Here is a 12,245-nt window from a genome sequence, read left to right on the forward strand (position 1 = left end):
GCGGGGACTCCGGTGTATCTAGAGGGTCTTTTCTGGCCCTAAAATTTGTTCAAAACTTTTAATGCGCTAAGACGTTTCTACGTGGCTAAGTTCAATTTTTAATGACTGTACTAGGTAACACTCTGACTTAGTTTTAAAGTTGTATTGCATGATAAGTGTAGTATTTTGTTTAAATTCAGAAAAGAAAGGCGAGGGCAAAAGTAGGGAAGGGTACGAGACAGCTGGATAACTGAACTGTGGTGGGAAACGACCTTTTGGCCCTTGGTAAACTATGGAGCCCATCTTATCCATTTTTTAGCTTTGACATCTATCTACATGGTGCGGGTCCACTTTAACATGGGTGATGTTTTTTCTTCGAATCTGAAGTACGCCGCCTCAGAAATTTGTTCCTTAGGATTAAAAAATGATGTGTGCCAAATTTTTTTCTTCTTCGATAATTTTAAGTGGTGCCGCATTGAGGCTGAATTTTCGAAAAATCGCCGAAAATATAGGGAAAAATAAAAAAATGTATAAGTTGGCAACGTCGGTAAATTAACAGTGGCACCACTGGCCACACTAATTGGTGCTGATTGGCGAATTGGCAGGATTATTAGTTAGGCTAGGTATATTTTTAACTCAAGTTATCAAGTGAAACGGGTATTTTCGGGTTTGATATCTCAATTTCAGCTCATTCCTACTTTGTCCTACTAGAGAAGAATGCCGTGTGAATATTCGAGGGCTACCTTTCCATCGATAAAAATAATGTATATTTTGGAGGGAAGTTTTGGCTTTTTTCCCTTGAAATTTTTAAGAGCTCTAGGTGAAATTGCGAACGAAATTATCTAAAAAATTGGAGGGAAATTACTCATAAGCTTAACGGGAAATCCGTAGAGCTAATCTGACCAGGAATTCCGACTTAATGGGTCATTTAGCGTAGAGTACCTCTAATTCAGCGGCGCGAGGTGTGCTGCTAGCGCGGGACGTGGGTCGGCGCCTACAAACCTAACAGGGATACTTCACACATTGCGTAATGCGTGAAGTATCCCTGTTAGGTTTGTAGGCGCCTATGTGCGTGTCACGTTGGTTGACCGCCTCGGCGCGGAGTACCACGGGGTGCGCTTACGTATGATATTACACATGTACGGGCCCATCAGGAAATGCACATTTAACTCACAAGAAGGTTATTTTACATCAACTTATTTTTTTCTCTTTTTTCGGTCCAACCAAATGAAATAACCACAAGAGAGAGGTGTGCAACTCTGAATTTACTGACGTGCTGAGGAAAAATACCGGATGAAAATTACCATCCGGTATTCAAAAGGTATCCGGTATTCCGGTATTTGGCAACACATTAATGTGTTGCCAAATTTTATCACAATGAAATATTTATTTCCGAGGAGAGTTATGAATATTCTTTCCTTGGAATTTTCAAAATTACTTTGAATCGAATTGCGAATAATATTCTCTAAAAAATTGGAAGAAAAATATGTGAAATTCCCCGGAGAATTCATGTTTTGCCCAAGAAATTTCGGCAACACGTGGATGTTGATGTGCCGTTTCCCTGAGTTCGGCGGAAAACGTGGAAAAGATCGAAAGCTGTGCTACCAAGTTAGGGAAAAACGCCGCATGAGCCTTCAGCCGTTGCCAAACTTCCTTTGACTAATCACGGAGTTTCGGGAAAAATTGTAAGTATTTTTCTTCAAAATTTTCAGGGAATTTTATCCGTGATTTGATCTACAGTGTCTCAAAATTTCAATGGAAAATATTCATAACTCGCCTCAAAAATAATACTTTTTTGAGAGTAAATTTGACAACATTCGAATGTTCACACGGCGTTTTTCTTCAGTGCGGCAGTGCACGCAAATTATTCCAAACGGGAACTCGGTAATAATCGGCTTACTGTTCCAACCGTTGCACAGTGGATCAAGTCAATCAGAGATGTCGGACATGAAATTTTTGACTAAAACTGCAAATTTTGACGTTTATTTTGTCAAATTTTAAATTTCATGGGGTGCATCTAGAAGTTAATTTCACGAGGCAACCAATGGAACCACTTTTAGGACCTCAAAGTTTTGTATACCTCGAGTTATAAGCTTTTAAAGTTTCCAAATTTTGTCCGACCTCTCCTATTGACTCGATCCACTGTGCGTTGGAGGCGCCCGCACCGTGGCCTGTGTGGTCTGTGGTTGCACATGTTCATTTGTGATAAGCCGGCGAGGGCACAGGGGCTCCCTGCATTCAAAAGAACTGCACTCTCTCACGGCGCAAATACCGGATTAACCTCATCATTCGGGACCTCTGTATGCGCAACGGCCAGTGCTTAATCCAGTTCCGATTTCCAGTATCTAATCGACGAGCCCCACGCCGAACAAAGAATCTATTAGGGCCCTTCGCAGTAACAATATTTATAAATCGTTTTAAAATCCTGCTAAAGTCCGACATTTTAGATTTAACTAATTGAATTTTTGCGGAAATCCGCACAGAAATAAATGGAGCGAGTAGCCGCACCCTTCTAAAAATGGCGAGTGCAAATGAGTAGAAAATCAAAGTCATATGTATAGAATTTCGATTCATATGAATAGAATTCCAACTCATATGAATAGAATTTCAACTTATATGAATAGAATTTAACTCATATGAGCAGAATTTCTCTATTCAGTTTTCGCCGATTCATATGACTAGAGATTCCAACTCATATGAATAGAGGTTTCAACTCACATGAGTTCGCAACGTTGAATCTGCCGTGTTCGATATCTTAGAAACTAGTCTCCGCATCAAGAAAATTATACGAACAAAATGTTTTTATTTTTCAAAATTACATACCATGTCGGTGTCTTCTGGTCAGAAACAACGCTTCCGAAAAATGAAAAAAAATTGAATTCATGTGAGTTGAACTTTTCTACTCTTATGAGTAAAATATTCTAAGGATATGAGTAGGATTTCTACTCATACAAGTAGGAAGTTCTACTCATGTGAGTCGGCGAATTCTGAATAGCCTACTCGTCATTTTTAGCAGGGCACGCTGTTAAAAATTTTGGATTTTATTTCATTTCAACTCTCAGTTCTGATATCAACCGCGTAACCGCATTTATCGTGTGTGGTATTTCATAATCTCTACTCTGATTTTATCTTATCAAAGGAGAGCAAAACAACGCTATTCCGTGAAATTTTCATAAATTTTTAATCACACAGTATTTAACCACACAAGTAAATGTAACCTCCTGTATGCTGACAACATGCTCTTCCATAATGATGGACTTGACTTTAAGAACTTGCTCAACACTCAGTGTTGATTTTTGTCGAAACAACTTAACGTACTCAGCCTATTTAGATGTCATACTGCTTCCTCTCTCAGTCAGAAACATCGCATGGCTATCTCCTCCATAGTTTTTAGCAATTGGGTTGGCAAATTTAACCTAATTTGCAAAACCTAAAATAGCTACGTTGAACACCGATACTTATCAGTCATTGATAGGCGAATTTCATTTCTTGATTTTTGCTCAAGGAGATGCTCAGCACAACGTTGACCACTGGATGTAAATTTTGCCTCGCTCGATTACATTGCTTAGATGTGTAACATGGGGTCTCTGAAATGCATTGTCTCTGTTCCCAATAAATAAAACAGTGCTTCATTCAAGGGGAAGCTTGTAGGATCTCCGATTAAGCCGTTTAGTGCACAACCTGGCAGCGGGGCAACAGCCTATGTTTTGATTGATTACTGTTACACTCTCTGATTAGTGGGTCGTTTCGTGCTACGCTCTAGTTGCCTTTCCTTTAATCGTTATGGGTGTTCCGTTTATTGCTGTTCCTTTCCTGAACTTTTTCAATTTTTGTTTTACTTTGTTTTGTTCCGACCGTTCGCCAACATCATTGAGTGTTGCTCCGTGGTATTGATAATAATCGAGGTTATTTGTTTACTTGATGATCTGTGTACACGGCCGGCAACTCATACGGGAATAAATATTTTATAATTTATGACGCAGTCAGCAAAATGTGCCTTGAGGTAGAAACCCAAACTATTCAGCACAGCGAATAACCCTTTTGGGAGTAAAAAAATATAAAAATTCAGTTTTTGGTGCTGATTACTCTCTAATACTCTCACGAACATTGGGTCGAAGTTTCAAGCTATGATTGAGAAACATGCCGGAAGAGGGGCGTACCTCGAAATACCTCCTTTTTTAAATTATTTTTTCTTAAAGTAGGTATTAATGGATTTCAAAACTCTAGGGATCTAGGTTAAGAGAATTCCTTTCAAATGCATTTTTTCGAAATGCTGTACCTTAATTCTCTGCTGGCATGGGCCTCAATTTCTATTATTATCTCTCAACTCTCTCTCCCGAATTTGAGCGAAATCTCATTTGCAGCATTACAGCATAGCTGTGAGAGCTCACGCCTCGCGCCATCGCGCCTTCAATTTTGAAGATGCAACACGGACATCCATCAAGCACAAATAGTCGTATCTCTGCGCCGTAATCAACGCGCATCCTCCTAGCTCCCTCGCTCTATTTCCATGTTCTATTTGTCTTATCCCCCCCCCTCCTCCGGCTCGGATGTGTTACGTAACCTTGGGCTTGACCTTCTCCCCCTTGTGGCGCACCGTAACGCTGGCTCAAACCCCGATTTCCCCCTAAGTGCGTTACGTAATACTTGGAACGACCCAAAATGCCGCAATCACACGCTGAATGTGGTAACTGAATGTGACTTGAATGTGGAAGTCATCGGCCCGATGCCTGAATTTTCCGCGTGACGCACAAAATTCAGCAACGATTCTCAGCAACCATCGGACCAATTTCGAATTTGTTTGAACTATTCGAGTGGATTTGATACACAACTGGATGAAAATAACTCGAATTCGCTAAATTTCAGCCGTTGGGTGATGACTGTTGACTTCCACCTTCAGCTTCTAAATTGGACGTATTTCTACCAAACAGACCTATGTGAAGGTGAGAAATATGGGGTGTGCTCGTCGAAGCTGCATTAGAAGCAATGTTAAAGTGGGCGTGACTCCTTTTGAAGAATTGGAAAAGCGGGATTTTACATTCTATCAAACAGACCTATGTGCCAACTGAATGCGGAACTCATGAGCCGCGGGCATGGCAAGAGAGCGTTGTGGACAGGGCTCATGAGTTAATGACCACGACTATCGCAACCACGAGGAACGTGACGCCGGCGTCCTCCTCCGTTGACGTCACTGGCGCACAATGGACCTGTTGCAAACTTTTGCTAGAGCAAAAATAAGAGTTGTTTCTTGAAGATAATGCCTCAAAAATCACGATGAGCGCATCGGCAAAGTCTGAAATGCACTCATAACTTCACAATCTGCGTAAGAAATTTGCGTTTTTTTAAGCTTCCCGCTTCAAAAACGATACTACGGCACAGGTGAACATTTTGTTAGAGGAGTCGCTCCATCGTCGGCGATATTCATCATGGCCGACGCTTGCGCGCAGTTCCGCGCGTAATTCGAGGAGAGTTCAAGGTCAATCAATTCGGGCGTGGAAAATATGAACGTTAACACACCGATTGTTATCTGGTCTAATCCAGTTCAGATGTTATCTCGTCCCATCAAACGTGTTTTGGCGGATTGGCGTCGGCCATGATGATTATTGCCGACGATGGAACGACTCCTCTTACAAAATGTTCACCTGTGCCGTAGTATCGTTTTTGAAGCGGGAAGCTCAAAAAACCGCAAATTTCTTACGCAGACTGTGAAGTTATGGGTGCATTTCAGACTTTGCTGATGCGCTCATCGTGATTTTCGAGGCATTATCTATAAGAAACAACTCTTATTTTTGCTCTAGCAAAAGTTTGCAACAGGCCCATTATTCTCATTCACTCTTACGGCGAGAGAACGAACGAGCACACCCCATATTTCTCACTTTCACATAGGTCTGTTTGGTAGAAATACGTCCAATTCAGCGTGTGATTGCGGCAAAAGTTTGAAAAATCAAGCGGCAGGTAAGACGGAGCCGGCGGAGAAAGGCGAAGCTCGGCAACGTGTCTCGGACAAGCAATCAGTGTGAAAATGAATGGACGCGTATGAGAACAAATCCAGCGCCATAAATAACGCCGACGGACGGAGCGGCCGCGGTGAAAACCAAACGGCGAGATATTGGTCGTCCAACATCCATTCCTGGCGGCAGCCCCTCCATCATCTCGCAAAAATCGCCGCTCCTACGACGCAACGCCCCAACTCCGCCCGGCCGCGAGCCCTGTCTCCCGCAAGACTCCGTCCTGCCCGCGGCTCAAGCGGGGATCCGGTCACGTCCTCGCTACGGCCGCGGCGGAGCTGGGAAGGGCGCGGGACTCGGCGGAAAAAAGCGGGCACGACGCAACGCGGCGGAAACGTCGAATTATTAAATACAGAAACTTTCTCGAGGAGCTGGACGTCACAGGAACCGCGGATTCCCGAGCGATCGACCACCCGCGATGTTGTCAAATGGGACACCGGAGGAGCTACGAACCAAAGTAGGTACTCCGTTGCGGGTCTGTTTCCTTTCCAGAATTTTGTAAAGGATGTGTCCCATGAAGAGGGGTATTTTGGCCCTAACTTTGGTCGAAAATTGAAACAGCTTAGGCAGGGTGTCTAGCATCAGGAAAAACCGGAAAAATCGGAAAATGTCAGGAATTTTGGTCGATCAGGAAAAAATCAGGAAAATCGGAAAAATCGGTCGTTTTATCAGGAATTTTTCTTCCGCGAATCTCCTCAACGGAGAAAGTCTTACTGTGTTTTGCCTACCGTGCCAGGGGTGGAGAAAAATCAGGAAAAAATCAGGAAAATATCAGGAATGTTCAAAATGAAAAATTCAGGAATTTTTTATACAATACAATTAGGAAAAATCAGGAAAATATCAGGATTTTTCAAAATTAAAAAATACTAGACACCCTGTTAGAAAAATGTCATGTATGGTCAAATTGACTCTCAATAATCTACCCTGTGAGAACTTGTCCTTATTTGAGATGTTTTTGAAAGGTTTTTGCCTGATTTACCAGCGTAAAGTAGTGAAGTTTTGCAGCTTTCTCGAATAATTGCTCATTTTCGGTCCTAAATTAGATTGTTTATGTATGAGCACAAGCGACTACCACTTTCTTCTTTGAATATGATCATCTTTAGTACACCCACTACAGCATATTTAAAGAAGAGAGTGGTAGTCGCTTGTGCTCATACATAAACAATCTAATTTAGGACCGAAAATGAGCAATTATTCGAGAAAACTGCAAAATTTCACTACTTTACGCTGGTAAATCAGGCGAAAACCTTTCAAAAGCACCTCAAATAAGGAAATGTTATCACAGGGTAGATGATTAAGAGTCGATTTGACCATACATTAAATTATTCTAAGCTGTTCCAATTTCCGACCAAAGTTAGGGCCAAAAAACCCCCCTTAATGGGGCACATCCTTTTTAGAAGGGGACCTCTAAACGTTTACTCAGAGAATAAAGAAAAGGGAAAGCTCTGATACGCTCGAATGGGTCAGTTGCGCTGGTCACAAAATCTTGTTTTGGTGCTTTATTCTTGTTGATCATCTAAAAATAATAAGATAGGTCAAAACAGCAACTTTCTACGTTCAATAATAATCGAGATATCGCTCCTTGAACAACTCGATTTATGACGTCATCCACTGCATAAATATATGTACATATAATGTCATGCAAAAGTGTGGTTGATGACCTCATAAATCGAGTTTTTCAAGTCGCGATATCTCGGTTAATGTTGAACGTGGAAAGTTGCTGTTGGGACAGATCTTATTACCTTTGACTGATCTACAAGAGTCAATAATCAAAACACAATTCTATGACCAGCGCAACTGGCCCATTGAAGAAGCGTTCAGCTGATCTCTATGTAAGCGCGTTTTTAAGTTCCATGAAAAAGACGGATACCGTTGAGATGGAAGAACTCGCTCACCAAATTTCAACTATTAATTTTGAGAAAACAACACTACCACTGAAAACAAATCATTGAAAAACGATTAAAAAATCCATTGATTTAAATTTACGTAATTTAATGTTCTTAAATTAGACGACTAATAACCTGAGCATGCTTTGCTGGCATCTGAGAGGAGTAAAAAAGACTTATCAATATTGATTACCCTGATTTAATCTAATTAAGACAGGACCAAAATCAGCGCTGAGATTTTTAGAATCACCCTGCAATTGATTTCAGAGCTGTTCAACTTAATGTGGCAGACGTATATTTTCACGTGCCGGTGTGAACGCACACTTGAACTTGTTGGTAAACTAACCGTCCTTAATGATCCCCAAACTTGATGACACCCCTCCGAAATGACCTCATGAATATTATATCTTAAAAATCTTACGGTAAATGGTTCACACTGTGGCAAGTTTGGAAATCAACTCGTGAACAAGACATTAGGAGTATTTAATGGAAGTTACATAATGCAAATAATGTCATTTGTATCCGTGTCATTTAACCAATGTCAATTTTAAACAGTTATATCTTGTTTGGGAGTTGACCTCCAGACTTCTTTTCTACGTGTGATACGTTTTCATCGTGAAATCGAAGAGTAAACACATTGCATAGTGTTTTAATTGGACCTAATTTAACGGAAAGGAACCAAGCCCCATCAGCTATTGCCAAGTTTAACTGGGCAATTAAATTTTTTTACGAGAGAACGTTTGTTCGGATTTCTTTGAAAATTTTAAAGAATTTGCCTCGTACCATGGCGAATTTTCACTGAAATATGCACGAAAATCCGCACAACCGTTTTCATGCAAAAAATTAAATTTCCCAATTAAAGGCAATACCTGATGTTCCTTTCTGTTTAACGCGGTCCAATTAATACCTTTGTCTGTAGGCCCACCGTAATTGTTTCTCACAAACATTGTAAGTCTCCGAGAAATTCCCTCAATAACTTTTCTGCTTAAACTTGACTACGGAGCTGAAATACTTGCAGTGGCCAGTGAGAGAAGTCCCAGAGGTCTTCAAGCGTTTCAAATTTAATTGTAAAGTCTCTGGGAAATAATTGATCAAGATTGAATGCGTCCGACGCTCGTAAACCCAACTCACGCCCCAATCTGTTCCTCTCCCCCCTTTGCCCCACCAACCCTTTGCCCTCTTTCTCGTCATCAAGAATGGGATCCCTCTCGATACGATCTCCTGTCATAACCTCAAAATGGGACCACTCCTCAGAGCAAAGATAACATCTTCACGCTACGACATTGTCAAGTGATGCTCTTGGTCCCTCAATTTGAACTTTAAATATCGATTTAAATCCATTTTCAAAGGTTCGAGGACAATTTACAAAAAAGCACATTCATTGTAACCATGCATAGGACGCAATGACCCAACGTTTATGAGCTCCGAACGAATGATTATTCTAAAATAAGTTCCAACTCATCCTCTCCAAACACCAAAAACAAAGTATAAAACACCGATATCTTTGTGATTAGTTGAAAACGTTCAAACTTTCATATTTTATTAATTGTTGAACAATAATACTAAAATGCAATTTGAGAATTGACTAACTTGCTAATCTTAATAAATAAAGCGCCTGATTGAAGGGTTGTCGAATTAGCATTCAATAAGTTAATAAATCAGCGTTAAGTTAGCGCAAAGTTAGAGAGAAGCCTTAAAAAGCTGAAAATAATATGAATTCTAAAAATTCTAAAGAAAAACTTGCTTCAGTAAATCAGTGTAATTCATGTGTGATTTTTACAACCAATTGAAAACTAAGAGATTCATGCTAGCCAACAATGTTTTCTAAAATTATAAAACTTCTTGTAAAGACGAATGTAATGAACTTTAAAAAATTATGTATAAAACAATAGCGACGTGTCGTAAAGGTTACAACAACCTTTTTTAAGTCGAACAGATGCTTGCAATTTAAAAACTTTTAGCTCTCTTCATACTCGTATTCAACGGTAAATGATCAGTGACTCATTTGAGAATATTTGAATTAGATCTAACCTTAGTCAACGGAAAATGTATTTTCATTGGCACTATTCTGCTGAAGTTGACAAAGTTGGGATTAAACACGCAATCAGTCAATGATAATCTAATTTTCCTAAACTTCTCGTAACTTAGTTAGACGCTGAGAATTTGGGATACCCTTTGCAAAGTTCGAGTTGCAAGTCCTGTTTCTGGATTTGAATATGTCTCCGCGTTAACTAGATATCCTCATTGTTTATTTTCCCTTCATTTGATAGGGTATAATTCCCTTGCCAAATTTTTTTTTTTTAATTTATCCCTTAATGATCTTGGTTTCTTTTCCATTTTTTTTTCGTGATTGAAAATGTCCTTCATAAATATTTTTCGCAGTACCTAATGAACCGTGTTCAATTTCCTCATGTATAAATCATGTCCATACATAACTCACGTCCTTCTTTGTAATCCAACAACGTGTTCACAACAAAATTATTCTGAGAGGCACCCTTCTAACTAGGGAAAAAGAAACTTTGTAGGGCGTGCTCGCACAACATAAGGAAAATCACGACTCTCTTCAGATCTTATCTTGTGGTCCGTAGATTGAAGTTCTTCGCTTGTCAAGCTCTCATTAAACTTCGTAAAAATTGAGACGTCTAATAATATTTTTTCAAATGAGAAAAAAAACAAAGTGCGTGATTTACGCGAATTTTTAGTGTTGGAATTAAGTAAACTTATTCAATTTAAAAGTGTTTTTAAATCCTCAACTTTTCGGACGAGATAATATCGAATTCAAAATTTACGCAATCAATACTGAAATGTAGTAGTAAAACACCTCATGAGCCTGTGGATGCTGCTTGATCCCCTTCCAACCACTCAAACTTTAAACCTTTAAATATTTTCCCCCCAATTTGCAAAACATTGCAATCGCATTGTCTTTTCAAGTCTCTGCAAGGAAAACATTTCATAAACTCCCGTTATAATGAATGTTTAATCTGGAAAAATTTGGCAAAATTTGAATGTTAAACCATGATTTCCCTTAGCACGGCACGGCGCGGCATAGTTGAGGATTCTGTTTGCTTTAGCTGGCTGAGCAACTATTCGTACACTGCATTCGCGAAATTGCCTATACGGTTATTTGTAGGCGTTTTGTACGCCGATGTCAGCTCCGCATCTGCATCTCTATCTGAGGAGTGACAATGTCGATTTACAAACTGAGAAAACGCGGAACATTCGAATAAAATATAATTTCGGAAATTTCCATTGTGCACAACGTTTTTCCCGACTATTCTCAAAAAGTAATAACTCTTTAAAGGAATTTTGGCAACACTTGAATGTTAATACGGCGTTTTTTCTTAGTACGGAGGAATCCAGCTCCGTCGGAGGAAAATCGGGCCGCGATTAAGACGGCAGTAATGACTCTTTAATGACGTTACTATGAAATGGTTCTATCCCTGGGAATGAGGTCGATGATTAAGTATCTAGTAGAGCAAGAATCGCGTTACTGTGTAGCAGAACCCTATTGTGGGTCGGAGCTTTTAGCTCATCACGGCAGAGAATCCTTCAAATTCGCGATGATAGAAATGCGTTGTCAATTGCGGTTCCCGATGGGACGTCCCCTGTGGTCTACAACACCCCCTCTTAGATGAAGGAGACTTCTTATTGACACCACTTTATCAGGTTCTTCACGATCGATTTGGAGTCTTGCATAATAGAAAAGGAAGAGACGCCGATGCACAGTTAAAAAGATCTGCGTTTTTTTGTAACTTTGGGTTGACGCTTCCGCTGGAGCCACAAAAGCATTTACCTCACTTAGTAACCAAGTTGAACAGCCAAAGTTTTAGTTAAATTTACGAAGCATAACGCATTCACGTTTTGCCAGCATTCGTTTTCTGGTTGCGACTTGCGATTCGGTAGAGTAATTGGATCGTCGAATTCTAAATCCTGGTCCGATGCTATTTGTCTGTGCCTAGTTTCTACAGTATGAAGTTTTTTAACTGATTTTTTCGGTTAATGCAACCGAAAAATGTGATCAATTCGTCAGGAGGAAAAACTGTAACCCGTAGGAATTTACCGCAACTTTGTGTTACTTTGTTTTCTGCTTTCCATGCCGATGAAAATGCTGGTTCCTTGTTGTGTTTTGTGATCAAAATTTAATAATGCGCATCTTGTATCCAAAGTCGTTTCTAAATAAATTTTTGCATAAGTCGGAATAAGAATTCCCTCTCCTTTAAAGTTTTTTTTTTCCTACGCTCCTCCCAATGCAAGTCAATGCCCCAGCCTCCTCCAATTCTTTGGAGAATCATAATATTTCCTGAATTTCAGCAACGATTGTGGACCAAAACCCATAGAAAATTGTTTTGATAATGTTCATCGCTAAGTTCAC

At 40.0% G+C, this 12,245-nt stretch overlaps 1 protein-coding gene across 5 annotated transcripts in view; it reads left to right on the forward strand.

The window, feature by feature from the left end:
• Positions 1-12,245, forward strand: part of Trpgamma (Transient receptor potential cation channel gamma) — a 242,877-nt gene that overhangs the window by 174,481 nt on the left and 56,151 nt on the right. The window lies entirely within an intron of this gene.

This window comes from Bemisia tabaci, chromosome 6 (assembly GCF_918797505.1).
Source record: "Bemisia tabaci chromosome 6, PGI_BMITA_v3".
Taxonomy (NCBI): domain Eukaryota; kingdom Metazoa; phylum Arthropoda; class Insecta; order Hemiptera; family Aleyrodidae; genus Bemisia; species Bemisia tabaci.